Below are 19327 nucleotides of genomic sequence, written 5' to 3' on the forward strand. Positions count from 1 at the left end.
AACTGATTTTTATGGTCGCTCCACATATCATTACACAATATTAGAAAGATTTCACTACTTAAAAGTCTTGGTTTTTTAGTTTTGGGTTTTATTTTTATGAAAATAGCCTTAACAATGATACCCTGCAGCAACAGTTCCTCTCCGGAGACTTCTCTTAGCATTATGACACTTGACTCATGCACAGACAAGTATGGCTGCCAGCATAAATCCATATATTAGATATCGTAAAGTTTAATTTTTTAAAGAAAAATAAATAAAAATTGTAATTTTTTTCCTGTACCCCAGGGCAGCATCTAATGCTAATAACAACAACAACAATAATAGCAAATACTATAGAGCTTACTCCTTGCCTGGTATTGCTCTGAGTGCTATTAATTTATTTAATCACCATAACTCTATGAAGTAATACTATTATTATTCCCATTTTACAGAAGATGAAACTGAGACACAGAGATTACATAACTTTCCCAAAGTCACTAACTAGTAAGTGGTGGAGGTGGGTGTGTGTGAGTCTAGGCAGTCTAACTCCAGAGCCTGTGCTTATAACACTTGATTATTCTGCCCTGTCTCATGCCAACTTGCCATGTCTAATTGCGGTAGGAGTGGAGAGGCATGTCTAAGCCAGATAGCTTTCAGCCAAGACTACAGCCAGGACTATAAGTCTAATACCGAGTTCAATATGAGGCAGTGCTGCTTCTGAGTGGATCAGATACTCAAGTTCACAAACAGTGGCACTGGTTGGGAGCTGAAATACAAAAGAAGACTAGGAGCTAGAGATGGTTCAAAAGCTAGAGTGAAAAATAGAGATGGTGGCTGATTCCACCATCCTTTTCCAAGGAAAAGGACCTAGTAGCCAAGAAATAGGCCGACAGAGGAATACGAACAATAGTCACCAGTTATTAATGTTTAGTATGTCCCAAACACTGTCTTATTCGCCTTATGTTCATTGTCCCTTTAACTCACAATGACCCTATAAAGAAGGTACTATTATGTCCCCATTTTCTAGGCAAAGAAACCGAGGCTCAGAAAATTAAAGTAATTTTCCGAAGGTCCATGGCTAAATTAAGTGGCTCAGACAGGATTTGAACCTAGATATGTCTGAATTATGTATGCTAATGGGTGGCTTGGTGTGGAGGGGTGGTACAATCACCAGCCTCTCCATAATTTCCATTATATGGCCAAAGTCACCCACGAATAAATATACAATCTAAGGAAAAACAATGTGTTACCTCTGTAAACGTAATTTCGACACAAGACCTCCTTCCAACCAGATTGCTTTATCCTTGAGCTGCCCCAGTCTTATTCCAAAGGTGGGCTCTTAACAATGGAGCTCTATACCTCCTCACCACTGGGAGGCATCAACAGGTAAGAAAGACAAGATTAGAAGTGCACTTATACCTGCCTTCTCCCAACTTTGAATTTAGAATAACACAAAGAATCAGGAATTGGTTATAGTGCCTACTGGTAGCACTAGTGGCAGAAACATCCATTTACAGGGGCTACAGTTTCAGCAGTGGGGCCGTGTCCAGTGCGTGTCCAACCCATGGCATTCAATGTTTCACCAGTCGTGGTCACAGTGTCTTCCTGGATTGATTTATGGCAATATTTAGGCTGTAGTCCTGGTTGCTGCTGGGACCCCCATTGTTCTGACCATTTTCGGATTCTATTTCTCCATCCTTCCCAGTAATCCTTTCAGTAAATTTTCTTTTGTGCTTAAGTTACCTAGAGTTAGTTTCTGTTGCTTGCAACTAAGAACTCTAATTGAACAATGATTAATTTTTCATTTTCATTGTTACTATGATAGTGCACTATATTTCCAAAATTAAAAAAAAACTTAGTAGCTCAAAAATGGTTCATTAAAATGTTAGTATAACCCATATCTAATATTATACTTAATAGTGAAAGTCTGAAAGCTTTCCCTTCAAATCAGGAATAAGCCAAGGATATCCGGTTTCACCTCTTCTTTTCAACATTGTACTAGATGTTCTATTTAAGGCAATTAAACAAGAAAAAAAAAAGGCATCTAGATAGGAAAGAAAGAAGTAAAACTATCTCTATTTGCAGATGATCTGATCTGATCTTATACATAGAAAATCCCAAGGAATCCATTAAAAACTATTAAAACTAATAAACAAGTTCAGCAAGGTTGCAGGATATAAGATCAATATGCAAAAATCAATTGTATTTCTGTACACTAGCAATGAACAATCTGAAAATGAAATTAAGAAAACAGTTCCATTTACAATGGCATCAAAAAAATTAAAATACTTAGGAATCAATTTAACAAAAGAAGTAAAAGACTTGTACACCAAAAACTACAAAACATCATTGAAAGAAATTAAAGAAGATCTAAATGACTGGAAAGACATCCCATGCTCATGAATCAGAAGACTTGATATTGTTAAGATGGCAATACTCCAAATTGCTACACAGGTTCAATGCAATTCCTATTAAGACACTAGTGTCCTTTTTTGCAGAAATTGATAAGTTGATCCTAACATTCGTATGGAAATGCAAGGGACTTAGAATAGCCAAAACAATCTTGAAAAAGAAGAAAGTTCGAGGACTCATACTTCCTGATTTCAAAACCTAGTAAAAAGCTACAGTAATCAATGTGGTAATAACATAATGATGGACATATAGACCAATGGAATGGAATTGAGCATCCAGAAATAAACTTTCCCATTTTTGGTGAATTGATTTTTGGCAAGGGTGTCAAGACCATTCAATGGGGAAAAATAGTCTTTTCAACAAATGGTGCTGGGACAACTGGATATCCACACATAAATGAATAAATTTGGACTACTATCTCACATCATATGCAAAAATTTGACTCAAAATGGATCATAGACCTAAATGTAAGAGCTAAAACTATAAAACTCTTAGAACAAAACATAGGAGTAAATCTTTGTGTCCTTGGATTAGGCAATGTTATCTTTGATATGACACCAGAAGTATAAGTGACAAAAGAAAAAAATAGGTAAACTAGATTTCTTCAAAATTAAAAACTTTTGTGCTTTAAAGGACACTATGAAGAGAGTAAAAAGACAACTCACAAAATGGGAGAAAATATTTGCATATCATATATCTGATAAGAGATTTGTATTTAGAATACATTAAAAAAACCTTACAACTCAACAATAAAAAGAAGAATAACCCAAATAAAAACAGGCAAAAGATTTGAATAGACATTTTTCCAAAGAACATATACAAAAGTACTTGAAAAGATGTTCAGCATTATTACTCACTGGGGAAATGCAAATGAAAACCACAATGAGATTGCTAAAGGTACAGAGTGTCTTTTGGGGATGATGAAAATAAATATTCTAAAACTGATTGTGGTGATAGTTGCACAACAGTGAACATACACTTATAATGAGTGAATTGTATGCAAATGAATTATATCCCAATAAAGCTGTTACCAAAAAACCCACAATGAGATGACACTTTACACGTACTAGGATGGCTAAAATAGAAAAGATAGACAATAACAAGTGTTGATGAATACGTAGGCAAATTGCAACTCTCATGCATTGCTCGTGGGATTGTAAAATGGTGCAGCCACTTTGAAAAAGAGTTTGGCAGCTCCTCAAAATGTTAAACATAGAGTTATCATAGGACCCCGCAGTTCAACTCATAGGTATATACACAAAAGAAATGAAAACATATGTCCACACAAAATCTTGTACATGAATGTTTATAGTAGCGTTACTCATAATAGCTAAAAAATGGAAACAATCTAAAGGTCCATGAACTGAGGAATGAATAAGCAAAATGTGGTATATCCATACAATGGAATAATATTTGACCATGAAAAGGAATGAAGTAATAATACATTCTACAACATGGATGAACCTTGAAAACATCATGCTAAAGTGAAAGAAATCAGATATAAAAGGCCACATATTGTATTATTATATTTATAGGAAATGTCCATTATAAGCAAATCCATAGGGACAGAAAGTAGATTAGTGGTTTCCAGGGGCTGGAGGGAAGGGGGAAACAGGGAGTGACTGCCAAGGGGCACAGGGTTTCTTTTTTGGGGTGATGAAAATGTTCTAAAATTAGACAGTAGTGATGGTTGCACAACTCTGAATATTCTGAAAACCACTGAATCGTACACTTTAAAAGGGCAAATTTTTTGTGTGTGTGAGGAAGATTAGCCCTGAGCTAACATCTGTTGCCAATCCGCCTCTCTTTGCTGAGGAAGACTGGCCCTGGGCTAACATCCATGCCCATCGTCCTCCACTTTATATGTGGGACGCTGCCACAGCATGGCTTGATAAGCAATGTGTAGGTCCATGCCCGGGATCCAAACCTGTGAACCCCCGGGCCGCCAAAGTAAAGCACACAAACCTAACCATTATGTGCCCAGGCCGGCTCCTAAAAGGGCAAATTTTATGTGAATTGTATCTCAATAAACCTGTCATTAAAGTTTTTTTTTAAATCGTGAATATAGTAATGTGAATACCACAAATCAGAATAGCATTATAAAGTTAAATAATGAACAGGACTCTAGTGAAAATATAGTGTATGATTCTATGTTATTGGACAAGCATCTGAAAATATGATTATTTTGCACAAGTAGCCAAAAAATAAAAGTGCAAATGGTAAAGGGATGATGAGTATCTGAAAACTGGATTTTACTGGGATAGCATTTATTCATCTCTATTCCCCAGTGTATTGTTTATTATGAACGTGTTCACAAAGGAGCATACAGCCACCCATGATTTTTTATTGTCATTTTCAAACAAAACACAGTGATGTCTCTAATAAAGAAATGATGTTTTTTCTAGAATAAGAACAAAATAGGGGCCAGCCCCGAGACGTAGCGGTTAAGTGCGTGCGCTCCGCTGTTGGCGGCCGGGGTTCGCATCTCGGGTGTGCACTGATGCAACACTTGTCAGGCCATGCCGTGGCAGCGTCCCATGTAAAGTGGAGGAAGATGGGCACAGATGTTAGCCCAGGGCCAGTCTTCCTCAGCAAAAAGAGGAGGATTGGTATGGATGTTATCTCAGGGCTGATCTTCCTCATACACAAAAAAAACCAAAATAATACTTTCCAAGTTGATGAATTTTGTTTCTAAAGGCAGACAGAGAAAATATCGAAACTAAAGCAAAATCATTGAAATCTACATTTCTTCAGCAAAACAATCACTTTATTGCCAAAAAGGTATAAATCAATTACGAAGCTAATGATTCATTTTATGCTTGAAGAGAAAGCAAACAAAAGTTCTTTATCTAGTGACATTCTAGGCTGTTGCAAAAATTCAACAGCATGCAACGTGATAGAGCAATCCCTACCACGTATGCAGCCTGGAAGATATTTCCCTTCACATAGGAAGGAAATGGCTCATGTGCTATGTACAAATCAGCCCTTGGCATATGTGTGCTACATATATGAGGGAAAAATCTCTGTGATATTTTATTCTATTTATCATTGCAGACTCATGCTATGGGAGAAGACATTTTTCATCTATAATAATTATTTTGTGAGAAAATATATGTTGGAGTTGGTACTGATGGAAACCTGGCCATATGTTTAGCAAAGAAGAGTGTCACTACAGGAATAAAAGGTTGCACCTGCATGCCAATCCACACACTGCTTCCTTTACAGAGAACAATGAGCAGACAACATGTGCCCTGACCTTGAATCAGGGATGAAGGAAAGAGTGAGGATTGCAAATATTTCCAGGTCACAACCACTAAGTGAATGCCTTTTCAGCGTGTTGTGAGAAGAAACAAGACTGCTTTTCTATGCAGGGCATCTTGTCTGCTGGGGAAATGTGCTCCCACAAATTTTTTTTAAATAAAGGAAGTGATTTATAGTATTTCTTTGTGACACTCTTAATGCCTGTAGAGATATTTCTCTATTTTCAAGTGGATTATCTCAGCTCTGTGTTCACATTCTTGCATGGTCTGAACCCTCACTTCAAGACAGACATAGCAACAAGTTATAAAAGTTGAGAATGAGAATAAACTAGCAGAATTTCTTAAGAAAATATAAATAATATGTATCAGTTATTTATTGCTGCATAACAAATTACCCCAAAACTTAGTAGCTTAAAATAACAAACGTTTATGATTTCACAGTTTCTGTGGGGCAAGAACCTGGGTGCAGCCCAGCTGGGTGATTCTGGCTCAGGGTCCCTGATGAGGTTGTGGTCAAGCTATTAGCTGTGGCTGTAGTCATCTCAAGGTTTGAGTGGAGAAGGATCCATTTCCAAGCTCACTCCGGTGGCTGTGGCAGGCCTCATTCATCCCTGGATGCTGGCTGGAGACGGCAGTTTGTGGGCCCAGACGTGGGCCTCCCCAAGGGCCTCTCACAACATGGCAGCTGGCTTCCCTCAGAGCAAGTGAGCAAGAGAGTGAGAGAGGGCAAGCAGGGCAGAAGCCACTGCCTTTTTGTAACCTAATCTTGGAAGTGATATCCCATCACTTCCACCCTATTCTATTTGTTAGAAATGAGTCAGTAGGTCCCACCCACACACAGGAGAGGAGATTACATAGCAGGAGGTATGGATACCAGGAGGTAGGGATCTTTGGGGCCCTCTCAGAGGCTGCCTACCACAGTATCCGTATACTTCCACGGGGTGGCTTTACCTGGACCAGGGTGCCACACGATTCACCAGATCTTGGTCAGTGAGGCTCTCTCTACTCCTCCACCTGGCATGGCCTGAATTCCCAGTGTTCTGTGATCCAGAAGGCAGAAACCAGCCGTGTCAGTTGTTGAAGATGAGTGCAAGGTCTAGATCAAATCCTAATTTAGAAGTCCAGTGCCCTTGGACACACATCTGTTATAGAGCTGGTAGGTTTACCCCTGCCCCCTTCAGCTGGTGTGGCTGTTTGGTGGAACAGGTCTGAGCGTATTGTTCTTCCTTCCCACGGCAGGGACAAAGGTTGTCTTCAGTTAATATGCCCTCTTAGCTGGGATACATTGAGAAACTAATTCATCCCAGTTCCTCAAATGAACTTGGTTTGATCTGACCTAAGAGGGTAATGGGTTGGGTTTGACCTGAGAGGATGCTCTATCTTTAAGGCTTGGGAGTTGGCTCTCAAACTTTAGGCAATGTTTGTTTAGACTAATCAACCCAAATAAGAGTGGCCTGAATTGGGGCAGTGAGTCTCTTATTGATCTGCTCTACCAGGGATCAGAGACTGCTGGTTGTACTCCAATCTCCACTTTTCTCTTTGTTCTTAGTAATAAAATCCCCAATTATAAGCCAGGCACATGATTGCCTGGAGTAAAGACAACAATGATTGGTTTCCTTGCAGTTAGATGTAGTCATGTGACCATGTTCCAGCCGATGAGATACAAGCAGTAGTTGGCATGAGCAATATAAATAATTGGTATGAGTAATTTCCAGGAAGTGGCCTTAAAGGAAAGCAGTATGCCCTGCTTTGCCCTTCTTCCTTTGTTTTGGATAGAATATAGACTGGCACTCTAGCAGCCATACTGAACCATGAGGTAACCTTGGGAATAGAAGCCATGCAGGATAAAGCAACATGAAAGAAGGACACTGTGACATGCCACACCAATCCTGGAATAACTATGTCTGGACTTCTTGCATATGAGAGAGACATAAATTTGCATTTTTGAAGTCATTTCTAGATTTTTCTGTTACTCCTAACTGAATCTAATCCTAACTAATGATGTGGCTTTTTTCAAGTCCAGATCCTAAACATACGCAATTCAAATCTAGTCTTGCCGTGACCTGAGCCACCCCACTATTTCCTACAGTGTTCTTCCAGGGGGCAGGTATCGTCTCTAAATAAAGGGCAAAAAGTTATAGAACATTGCTAGGTTCCCACTGGTAAGGGGTGAGGACCTAGGATGTGCTGACTGGCTGTGTCCAGAGCATGGGGCAATCTGCAGAGAGCTGGATACTCCCGCTGAACCTCAGGGATGGGGCTAGGTCAGGGTAGGAGCTAGTCCTGGGGTTCTCTTCAGGTAGCAGGACTAGCAGGAGGCTGTGGGACCCTAAACCAAGTTCTCCTGCCTTCTGCCCTGGGTGCTGCCTAAGTCCAAAGGCCTGGCAGGTTCAAGATCAGTAGGTCAAGTCCCTGTCTGACTCAGATATGCAGAGCCAGCAGGTACCTTTAAGAACAAGGAGTAGGAGTTGCCAGGGACAAGGAAGTACAGATAAAAAAAAAGCGAAACGCTGTCTTCTGGAAGTAGGCAGGGAACAGACGCAAACAAAAAGTCCGTATCAAGCACCGACGTGGACAGTGTTTGCGTTATGTGTGCAATGCCAGCCAGAGGGCCCTGAGAAACAAAGCCCATGTCTGTTTTCCTTTCACAGCCTCTGCTCCCCGGTGTCAATGACTTTCTCTAGTGAAACTCACACCCAGGCCTATGCCAGGCTGTGCTCAGCTCCCACTCTCCTTTTCACAGCATGCCGAGGAAATAACTTGCCTCGGGGCACATGTGGGGGCATTTCTGGGGTATTTTGTGCCGATGATAAGAGTGGAGCACTCAGGGTATCCATCAGTTTCTTAGGCCCAAAGTATCCCTATTGTAAAATGCAAGTCCCACCTGTGGAAAGGGCAGGAATTCACCTGAGGGAATAGGAGATTTTCAGCAAATTATAACCTGCCATCAAAATTCTGGACTATGCATATTTTTTTGAATGCTTCTGAACTAAACTTAACTTTAGTTTGATAAACTCACTCCATTATCTTCAGACTGTTCTATGTTGGTATATGCTGGCCCCAGAATACCTCTAGTTCAAAATCCATTTCCCAGGACCTATTATTTTTAAATGTATTTCCCAAAATCAGGCAGAGGGACACTCACTGGTCCAGAAGTGGTCGGTTTGGGAGGCTCAGTGTGGAATGGGAAAGGCATGGGTCCTCAAGTCAGGCAGACCTGCATTGAAATCATAACTCTCACATTGGTGCCTAAAGATATTATCTGTAATTGTGGAACAAGAAATAAAGGAGTATGTGCATATCTTAGAGTTACAAAGGGGACCTGTTGGGGAAATAAAAATATTGGTAAAACTTTAATGAGAAGCAATTGAGGAAGAGAAAGGGAAATACTGTTAGTGCACTAGATCCTTATCTATCATAGCAGGAGTTCGATTGATAAATCGAGAGACGATGGTATTTTTTCAACAAATATTTATGATGTGCCAAGCACATCGAGGATACAGACATAAAATAAAATTTAAAAAGTTGTTGCACTCATTATTCTACTAATAAGCCTATTGCTTAAAGATAGAGATATTAAGATGACTACAGAAGAAACAGTAAAATGTCTAAAAAGAATTGCCTTGGGGAGTAGATTTAGGAGAGGGGAGGGATGGAGAGAAACAGGGCAAGGCATTGTTTTTCCTGACAAGCTCTGTTATGCTATTTGATTTTTAAAATACATATATTTAAAAATATATTTTTATGTACATGTATATATATATTTTATGCACATGTATGTATATATATATTTAGATGCTTAATACTCAGATACAAAAAGTTTTTAAATTATTAACAAAATATTCTACTACCTACTAGCTATCTATCCTTGAATAGATTACTTAAATTCCCTGGGCCTCAGTTTCTTTGTCTGGAAATTGGGGATAATAATGCTTCCCTCAAAGACTGTTTGTTACAGAAGTCTCTGGCATAAAGTAGGCAAGAAAATGTCAGTGCCCTCTCTATCGTCTCCCACGTAATATTTTGCAGCTCAAGGTTTTCAGACTGAGAAGCGACAGCCGTTCTTGGGTCTGGCCTAAGCAAATCACATGACTTTTCTTTGCTGCCTCTGTCCATCTGACACAAAGATGCTGATCTCTGATTTCTCTGAGTGCTAGGGGAATGGGATGTACATTGGCGAGAACTGAGCGTCTTCAAAGAACTCTGACCAAGTATTAACATGCTTTCCATTTGGACAATACTGTGTAGTTGTTGACGTCATCTTTGCTGTTCACTTATGAACAGCTAAGGTAATCTGTCCTGACGGTGTTACTGCCTCAGAAGCTTTCACAATCAGCTACTTAATCCCTGAGGCACTGCAGGCCTCATGAGGTAAGGCAGAAAACAATTGTGGATTCAAGAGAAAGAGATCACTGTCTGGGATAAGGATGCAACTAGTAGAAACATGAAAGACGTCAGCATGACAGAGCAAGGCGGATTGCTGGCATCCAAGCTGGCTATAAAGGGGAAAGTGTACGTATGTGATCCTCTGTGTGTTCACACATACAAATACACAGGGGGACACGCTTGCAGGTTCCGTGATGTGTCAGTGTGTGTGTGGGAGGGTGGGAGAGTAGGCTGGGGTGGGTGCAGGCACTAATGTGCTGGTAAAGGTCTAACAACCAGTCCTGGAGAGGAGAGCCCTAATTTGTAGCAGTTGCCAATTTCAATGGTGCAAATACTCCCACCGTGGCCAATTTCAAGCTAGGAAGTTGAAGTCACTGAATGCAGAGTTGAGAAGAAATGTGCAGAGTCAGCTCTCACCAGTCATACAAGCCAGTTTCAGCAAATTGCTGGTTGTGGGTTTCCAGCACCATTCTCTTTCAAAAACAGAAAAAACTCTCAGCTCCTCACACTCATCTGCTTCTAACGTTATAAATATTGCTTTAGCTTTTATTCCAGAATCCATCTATACGTCCCAAACAGAATTGTTCATTCAACCCTGATTGATTATTTACTCCTTTGTAAAGTTCATGGCTCACTACAATTCACAGGAACTCTGGAACTGGAGTATTTGTGGGGGGTTTTTTTCCCCCAGAATCAACACAATGGTTGGCAAGACCATTTGTTTATTCAGAAAGCAGCCAACAGGATGCTACAGGCCTGTCAGTGAACCACCCTGCCCCTGAAGATTTGGCAAACTCCTGCTGGCCAAGGAAAGCTCCGAGCAGGCAAGAGCGGGCTCCCTCGCTTCTGGTGCCCCACAGTTACAGCTCTTTGGAAATTAAGTGGCTGCCTGGTTCTTTGGCACATGTATGAATCTCTTCTTCATCTCACAGGAAACTCTCTCTCATTAGTCTCCAGGGCGGGCTTCCCTTTGAAACTCCCCCCACCTCTTTCCTCTCTGAAATCCTGTATCCTGGAGCCAGACAGGGCTAGATCCAGGCCCTAAGAGGCCTGATGTTTATATACTTTGGGGGGCCTTCTTTAAGGAAAAGAATACAACTATAAAGCTACAGGGTCAGGGGCTTTAGAAGGGGCCTGTGCAAATGAGGATCTCGAGCGGAAGCTTCATTAGCGTCCAGTAAACACGCCCTTGGAGCCAGACTACATTCAGAAGGAAATTGGACGTTTGCCTGGCGACAGTGAGCAGTGGAATGTCCTGCGTTTTTTTCCTTTTGGATGAGGAGGAAGTTCCAGAACCCTGCTCCTGCTTAAATACACTCCTTTCGAGGCTGATACTGGAAGACATTATCCAACTTCTTCTCAGGAAGCCATTTTACTCTGCATCACGCCTGCTGTAGCACACAGCTACACCCCCACTGCTTGGTCCGGAATATACCATCATGCCTGTAACAGGCAGAGATCTGCCCCACTGGTCCAAGGAAGTATCTTTTCTAACCCCCAGCCAAGTCTAATTTTAGAATCACTGTGGATGACAAGGGACCTCTAGTGGTCAATCTCAAAGGTCATGTCACTGCTACCTTCTCCTACCTATTCTCTTACAGGTGTTCTGGCCTGTCGCCTCTGGGTTGTCAGTTCCAAGAGGCAGAGGAAGGAAAACAGAGGATAAGTCAGAGGAATTTTTGTTTTTGATATAAGTAGGCTGTGGAGGACAGGCTGGCTTCTGCTGCACAGCATGCAAAGGACGTAGTATATATTTTTCTGTGTACTTGCAGACAAAATCTACCCATCTCCTAGTATCGTTGGGCCCAGGGCTGTGCCAGGGAATGAAGGGATATAGGGGAAGCTGATATGTGACCTCAACCCAAAGTAACAGATGTTCTGCATTTTGAAAGCAGAGCATAATACTGTGAAAGAGTGAATTTTATTCTTTTAAAAAAAAGCCATGACTCTTTTGAGAAGCTAATTAAAAAATGAGAGACCATCTCCCCAGAAAAATACCCAGGTGCACTTGCACGCGCGCGCACACACAACACACACATTTTTGCCTACAATTCAGGGATTTCACTGATACTCTAAAGTCCATCCATAGGGGTTCAAGAAGCCAAGTTAAGCAACTCTGAAATAAGGCGTTTGGAAAAGGATGCAGTGTGACAGCCAGGTATCTTGAATGGATTCTAACCCCTGCGTTACTTTGGACAAGTCTCTTTACCTCTCTGAACTTAATTTCCATACCTACTAAAAAAGGGGAGGATTACCTAGATGTAGGATTGCCAGATAAAAGACAGAACACCTAGTTAAATCTGACTTTCAGATAAGCAATTTCTTTTAGAATGAGTATATCCCAAACATTGGCTTTGTCATGAATTAACAGATAGTGTCACGGGACATACTTATACTAAAAAAGTATTCGTTGTTTACCTGAAATTCAAATTTAACCGGGTGTCCTATATTTTTATTTGCTAAATCTGGCAACCGTAGACAGGTGGACTTTCAGGTATTGATTTAAGGTCTAAGATTTTTGGAGGATGGGAAGTTAGAGGATCATTACTCATGGTTTATAAGCTGGAAATTCTGAAGTGCCACGACCAATTTTAAGCAGTTGAGTGGACACTGTTGGATCCTGGATGGAAAGGCACCACACTGGGTCCCTGGGTTGCTCAAAGAACCACTCTATCATTGCTAGGCTATGACTGCCAGTTTCCTAGCTTTTCTGTCACTTTAAAACCCTCAGTGGTATTCCCAGTGACATAGCCAGATGACCCTACTGGCCTGTGACCCTCCAGCCATTTTCTGAGCTGCTGTCTCTGTCACACCAAGCTTGGTGACAGCAGATGTGAAGCCTGCAGCTCGAAGGCCTTTGGGATGGTGCTGGTCAGCAGTCAGGTGCACTGCCCCTCAGGCCTTTCCTGGATTCTGCTTGCTTGTTTCCCTCTCCTGTTCTTCCTTCCCACACAGCAGGAAGTACTATGAGGCCTGTGCACCCGCAGAGCCAGTCTCCCACAGGGGCAGAACACCCAACCTGCACCTCTAATTTATCTCCAAGTGGGCATCTCCCTGTCCTTTCTTCCCTTCCTTCCTTTCTCCTCTCTCCCCTTCCCTCCCTCCCTCCCTCCCTTCCTTCCTTCCCTCCTTCTTCCCTACCTTTCCTCCTTCTTCCCTCCCTCCTTTCCTTACTCCATCCCTCCCTTCCTTCCCTCCTCCCTTCCTTCCTCCCTCCCTTCCTTCCTTCTCCCTCCCTCCCTTCCTTTCTTCTTCCCTCCCTCCCTCCTTCTCTCCCCTCTTTGCTTCCTTCCTTCCTTCCACCAATGTTTCTTGAGTACCCATCATGCACTAGGCACTGTGCTAGATACTTGCCCTTAGCTGAGGGGCTTCCACCTTCATCACCCTCATCAATGCTTAGTCCCATAGTCCACAGTTCTCAAAATGAGACTCCTGAACCACTGTGTCAGTCACCTAGGAGGCTGTTGAAGATGAGATTCCTGAAGCTCACCAGAACTGATGAAGGAAAGCTGCCTGGAGTCTCCCCAGGTGCTTCTGATGCTCGCCTAAATGAGAAGGCCATGGCTGCCAGTTTTTGGACCCCGTTCTCTGTCCAAAAGTTCATGGGCCTGCTGTTGAGTAGATTGGTTTGTACTCCCAGGAATTTCTAGATTCAAGGCTGCCTCTCTTCTCTCCCTCTAGGCCTGAGCTACCTGTGGAAGATGTGGAGCACTAGACTCTGTTAATACTTCAACTAGCCAAACTACTTAGGCTTAATGGTTAACTACTAGGCCTGACTACTTATGGCAGAATGGTTTTCCCTCTCTGTCAGTTTTGGGAAAGATGAATATTCCAGGGACGACTTACATGACCTTGACAAATCTCATCACTTCTTTGACTCTCCAGAAGGGGCGCCATGACACCCTTTTTTAAATCTGAAATCCCTCCCCAGCACTGAGTGCACTCTACCCGGCTCCTAACCACCTTAACTTTCCCCTCTAGAATGTAAGACCATTGAAGACCAGGAGCTTTGTTTTGCTCATCTTTGTATCTCACAGGGTACCTACTTAATGTTGTAGAATTCAGGGAGCACCATTCATTGTATAGTTATTAAAACAATTCTCCACAGATGGCAGTAGAGTGACTTGAGAAGCCAAGTCTTCTACTAACTCACTACAAATATACCATATTGGCTTGGACGGGACTGGCATCCCCAATGCCAGTAGCGTATTCAGCACATAGCAGACACTCAATAAATATCTGCTAAATACTTTTCCTCAAAATTTTAGTTATGAAAATGTCAAACATACAGAAAAGTTGAAAGAATAGTACAATGAATATCTACACACCCCTATCTAGATTCTGGATTCAGCAAATGTTAACATTTTGCTGTATTTGCTGTATGTGTGTGTGTGTGTGTGTGTGTGTGTGTGTGTGTATTTATTTATTTTTGCTGAATCATTTGAAAGTTAGTTGCAATCATCATGACACTTAATCCATAAATATTTCAGCAGGCATCTCCTAAGAATAACGACGTTCTCCTACATAACTGCAATACCATTATCACACCTAAGAATAATTAACCATTGTTTCCTAATATCATGTAATATCCAGTTGTAGGAGTTGATGTTGGTGCCCTACCCACATCACCTTGGCTTGTCTAGAGGTCAATTGCAAACAGTTCCCATGTAGCAGGTGACTTCTTCAGTGTCTGCCTGGACATTCACAGCTGGACCAAGAGAGTGCATCCACCCTCACAGGGCAGGCTGGAAGAGCTGGGGAGTCAACACCCCAAGAGTGGCCCCCAACCAGTCATGGAGAGAAGTTGGTGGATAAATACTCCAGCGTCCTTCCCCATCATGAGTTGATTCTGAGCTGTGTTCTACAGAGCTTGTCAAAGCCAACAGTGACAGGTGCCCACAGCAGTAACCTGTTCATTAACATATCTTTTACTAGTTTTCCCTCCTTCTCTATCTCACTTCCTTACTATGCTTCCTGAGATCACCTTTAAATAAACTACTTGCATGCAAAGCTTTATCTTAGGGTCTGCTTTGGAGGGACCCAGAACCAAGACATCAATCCATTGCTAAATTCATTTAGAAATGGTAATAGTAAAACGCAGGACTATTAGATCCATACAGAAGTAAACTCAAAACCTGCTTAGATGGTGCCTGCAACCCAGCCAAGGGGAACTGCTCTTTGTTGTGGTTCTTACTAAAACAATGTATAGCGAGGCTGTGTTTATTTATTATGCCCTGCCCAGCCTATATTAATAATAATTATAGCTTCTGCTTATTAATAGCTCACTGTGTTGCTATTCACATGCTTTATTTCATTTAACCGCACAGAGACTTTGTAGGGAGGGCACTATTGTTATTCCCATTCTATTGATGAAGAACCTGAGGCTCATAGAGGTTAAATGTTAAATAACTTTTGGAAGTTATACAGCTAGTAAGAGCAGATCTCTAGTGTTCTTAACCAATGTGTTAAAATGTGAAGATAACTATAAATATTCTTTTATTCTGTTCTTGTATAAATGGGAAAAATAGTACTTGCCAGATAAAATTCACATTCTAACAACACCATAAACATATGTGTTTTTGTTTGTTGGTTTTTTTGTTTTTTTTTTGGTGAGGAAGATTGGCTCCTGAGCTAACATCTATTGCCAATCTTCCTCTTTTTGCTGGGGAAGATTAGCCCTGAGCTAACAGCTGTGCCCATCTTCCTCTATTTTGTATGTGGGATGCTGCCACAGCATGGCTTGATGAGTGGTGCTTAGGTCCACGCCCGGGATCCGAACCTGCGAACCCCGGGCCACGAAAGTGGAGCACGCAAATTTAACCACTATGCCACCCGGCAGGCGCCTGTGGGTTTTTTTTAGAGAATGAGCTTCCTTTATTTTCGTTCTTTTCTCAATTTTTTAAATTGATATCATAATAGTTTATAACATTGTGAAATTTCAATTGTGCATTATTATTTGTCAGTCACCATATAAATGCGCCCCTTGTGCCCCTCCCCCAACTCCCTTCCCCCTGGTAACCATCAAACTGTTCACTCTGTCTGTGTGTTAGTTTATCTTCCACATATGAGTGAAATCATACAGTGTTTGTCTTTCTCTGTCTGGTTTATTTTGCTTAACATAATACCCTCCAGGTCCATCCATGTTGTTGCAAATGGGACGATTCTGTCTTTTTTTATGGCTGAGTAGTATTCCACTGTACATATATACCACATCTTCTTTATCCAATCATCTGTTGATGGACACTTGGGTTGCTTCCACTTCTTGGCTTCTTGCCAATGAACATAGGGATGCATAAGCCTTTTTGGATTGTTGATTTCAAGTTCTTTGGATAAACACCCAGTAATGGGATAGATGGATCATAAGGTATTTCTATTTTTAATTTTTTGACAAATCTCCATACTGTTTTCCATAGAGGCTGCACCAGTTTGCATTCCCACCAGCAGTGAATGAGGGTTCCTATTTCTCCACATCCTCTCCAACATTTGTTATTTTTTGTCTTGGTGATTATAGCCATTCTAACGGGTGTAAGGTGATATGTCATTGTAGTTTTAATTTGCATTTCCTTACTAATTAGTGATGCTGAACATCTTTTCATGTGCCTATTGGCCATCTGTATATTTTCCTTGGAAAAATGTCTGTTCATATCCTCTGCCCATTTTTTGATTCAGTTGTTTGTTTTTTTGTTGTTTAGTTGTGTGAGTTCTTTATATATTATGGAGATTAACCCCTTGTTGGATATATGATTTGCAAATATCTTCTCCCAGCTTGTGGGTTGTCTTTTCATTTTGATCCTGGTTTCCCTTGCCTTGCAGAAGCTCTTTAGTCTGATGAAGTCCCACTTGTTTATTTTTTCTTTTGTTTCCCTTGTCCAAGTAGACATGGAATTCGAAAAGATCCCTCTAAGACCAATGTTAAAGAGTGTACTGCCTATATTTTCTTCCAGGAGTTTTATAGTTTCAGGTCTTACCTTCAAGTCTTTGATCCATTTTGAGTTAATTTTTGTGTGTAGTGAAAGATAATGGCCTACTTTCATTCTTTTGCATGTGGCTGTCCGGTTTTCCCAGCACCATTTATTGAGGAGACTTTCCTTTCTCCATTGTATGTTCTTAGCTCCTTTGTCGAAGATTAGCTCTCTGTATTTGTGTGGTTTTATTTCTGGCTTTTTGATTCTGTTCCATTGATCTGTGTGTTTGTTTTTGTACCAGTACCATGCTGTTTTGATTATTATAGCTTTATAGTATATTTTGAAGTCAGGGATTGTGATGCCTCTAGCTGGCCCCTGTATTTTTTAATCAGTAAAAAAAAATGTTATCCTCAATTGCTAATTCTTGAATGCAAGGATTCCTTAATCTGGTGAAAGCCTCAAAGGCTTTCCTCTGCCATGCCTGGCTTGGTACAGTTTACACACTGGGCTTGGGTTACCAGTAGTAAGTAATACTTTTCCAGCATTATTTAAGTTGTGTGGAATCTTCCAAGGTTTTGGCTGCTATGAAAATCAAACCTCTCCTCAGACTTGCCCCATCACAATTCGTGGGCTGTCAGATCATCAAAGCACAATTATCTGATTTGACCATATAGTGTTCAGTGAGACATGTTATAAATTTTTGCAAAGGTCAGGCTTTCTTGGAACAATTACATCCCTATTGGTAATATCTGGCCCCACCTGGTACACATAAAAACTTAGATCTTAAGAAGATGTCTTTCCCAATTACTGTCTTCTCTAAGGATCCGTAAGGAGAAACAGACTTTGAACCCAATTTATCTTATTTACTTGACCCTACTGTCATAAAGTGTTCAAGTTCACGTATTATAAACATGGTAACAGGGAAAGGATTCAGGGTTCCCAGACAGAGGAACAATTGGCCAAGGAAGTCAGCTTTTCAGAGCTCAGCAGGTAAGTGGTAAGGTTTTGTCTTGTATAAAAAGATAGTCGTGGAAATTAAAAACAAGTCAAGTGAGGGAAATTCATTTTGAAAAGTTGCTTTCTTGGTGGGGTGGAAGGGAAGGGGAGACATCAATCCTCCTCCTTAATAGGGTAGCGTGAGGTCTGCCAAGAAGCCCACACTTTCAGTTTTAATGGAGCACCTACAGTGGACAGCGTTTAAGAAAACTGTATCAATGACCAAATTCTGAAATCATCACTGTTACAATGCTTGATAGAAAACTTTTTTGCAAAATTTTAAAATTACAAAAGAACAAGTTTTGGTACTAATTGCATCTTATTGAAAGAATGATATGGGCTTGCCAGCCAGAAAGAGTGAGCCTGACAGGAATAAAACTTGTTCCTGTTGGGACAGGCCTGGGATGGGGAGGAGCGGAGTTGACCCAAAGGAGTCATAGGTATGTTCCAGCTCTTAAAAGTTAATATTGGGCCAGCCCGGTGGCGTAGTAGTTAAGTTCACGTGCTCTGCTTCAATGGCCTGGGCTTCGCAGGTTCGAATCCCAGGCACGGACCTATGCACTGCTCATCAAGCCATGCTATGGTGGTGTGCCACATACAAAATAGAGGAAGATGGGCACAGATGTTAGCTCGGGGCCAATCTTCCTCACAAAAATAAACAAAAAAACAAATAAATAAATGTTAATATTCAAATTAAGGGGACAAAATTCCAAGTTGATAAGGTCTGTGGAGTGGCCAGGGACCAGAAGGAATTAACAGCAGCTTCTTAAAGGAAGAGAACATTAATCTAGGCAGTAGGGTGGTTAAGAGCCTGGCCTTGAGAGTCCTAGGTTCGAATCCTGGCCCTGATGTGTACTGTCTTTGGGATCTTGGGCAAATATACATAATCCCCCCAAACGTTTAGAAACAAGTTCAAGAGGGTTGTTAGGGGCTTAACTGAGATGGACACAATGTATGTGAAGTGTTTAGCACAGTGTCTGTTGCACAGAAAGCATTCCATTTGTGTTTCTAATATATTCATAGTGGTACCCCTGAAAGGAAATAATAAATACATGCTTTTCCTGGATGGAAGTGGAGAATATCTTAGGGAGAGGGATGGCAGCAGCAAAAGCACAAAAAGAGAGAAAAGAGGGCTTTGTGATTTATTATTTTTAGTCCATACAAGGCAAGGGGAAGGAGTATTACGAGGCAGAGAGTAGTGGAGGGATGGAGAAAGCAGAGATTAACACGGTTTAAGACCAGAGGCCATATTTCAATTGAGTCTTTTCTAAGGTACAAACCAACTCTATGGGATTTGGAACACTCTCAAAACTTTCCATTAGCAGACAGCAACCTTACAAAAATGACCCAAGAGAGGCTTTCAAAACAAGAACGACTTTGTTCAGTAGG

This window comes from Diceros bicornis, chromosome 18 (genome assembly GCF_020826845.1).
Source record: "Diceros bicornis minor isolate mBicDic1 chromosome 18, mDicBic1.mat.cur, whole genome shotgun sequence".
Classification (NCBI taxonomy): Eukaryota; Metazoa; Chordata; class Mammalia; order Perissodactyla; family Rhinocerotidae; genus Diceros; species Diceros bicornis.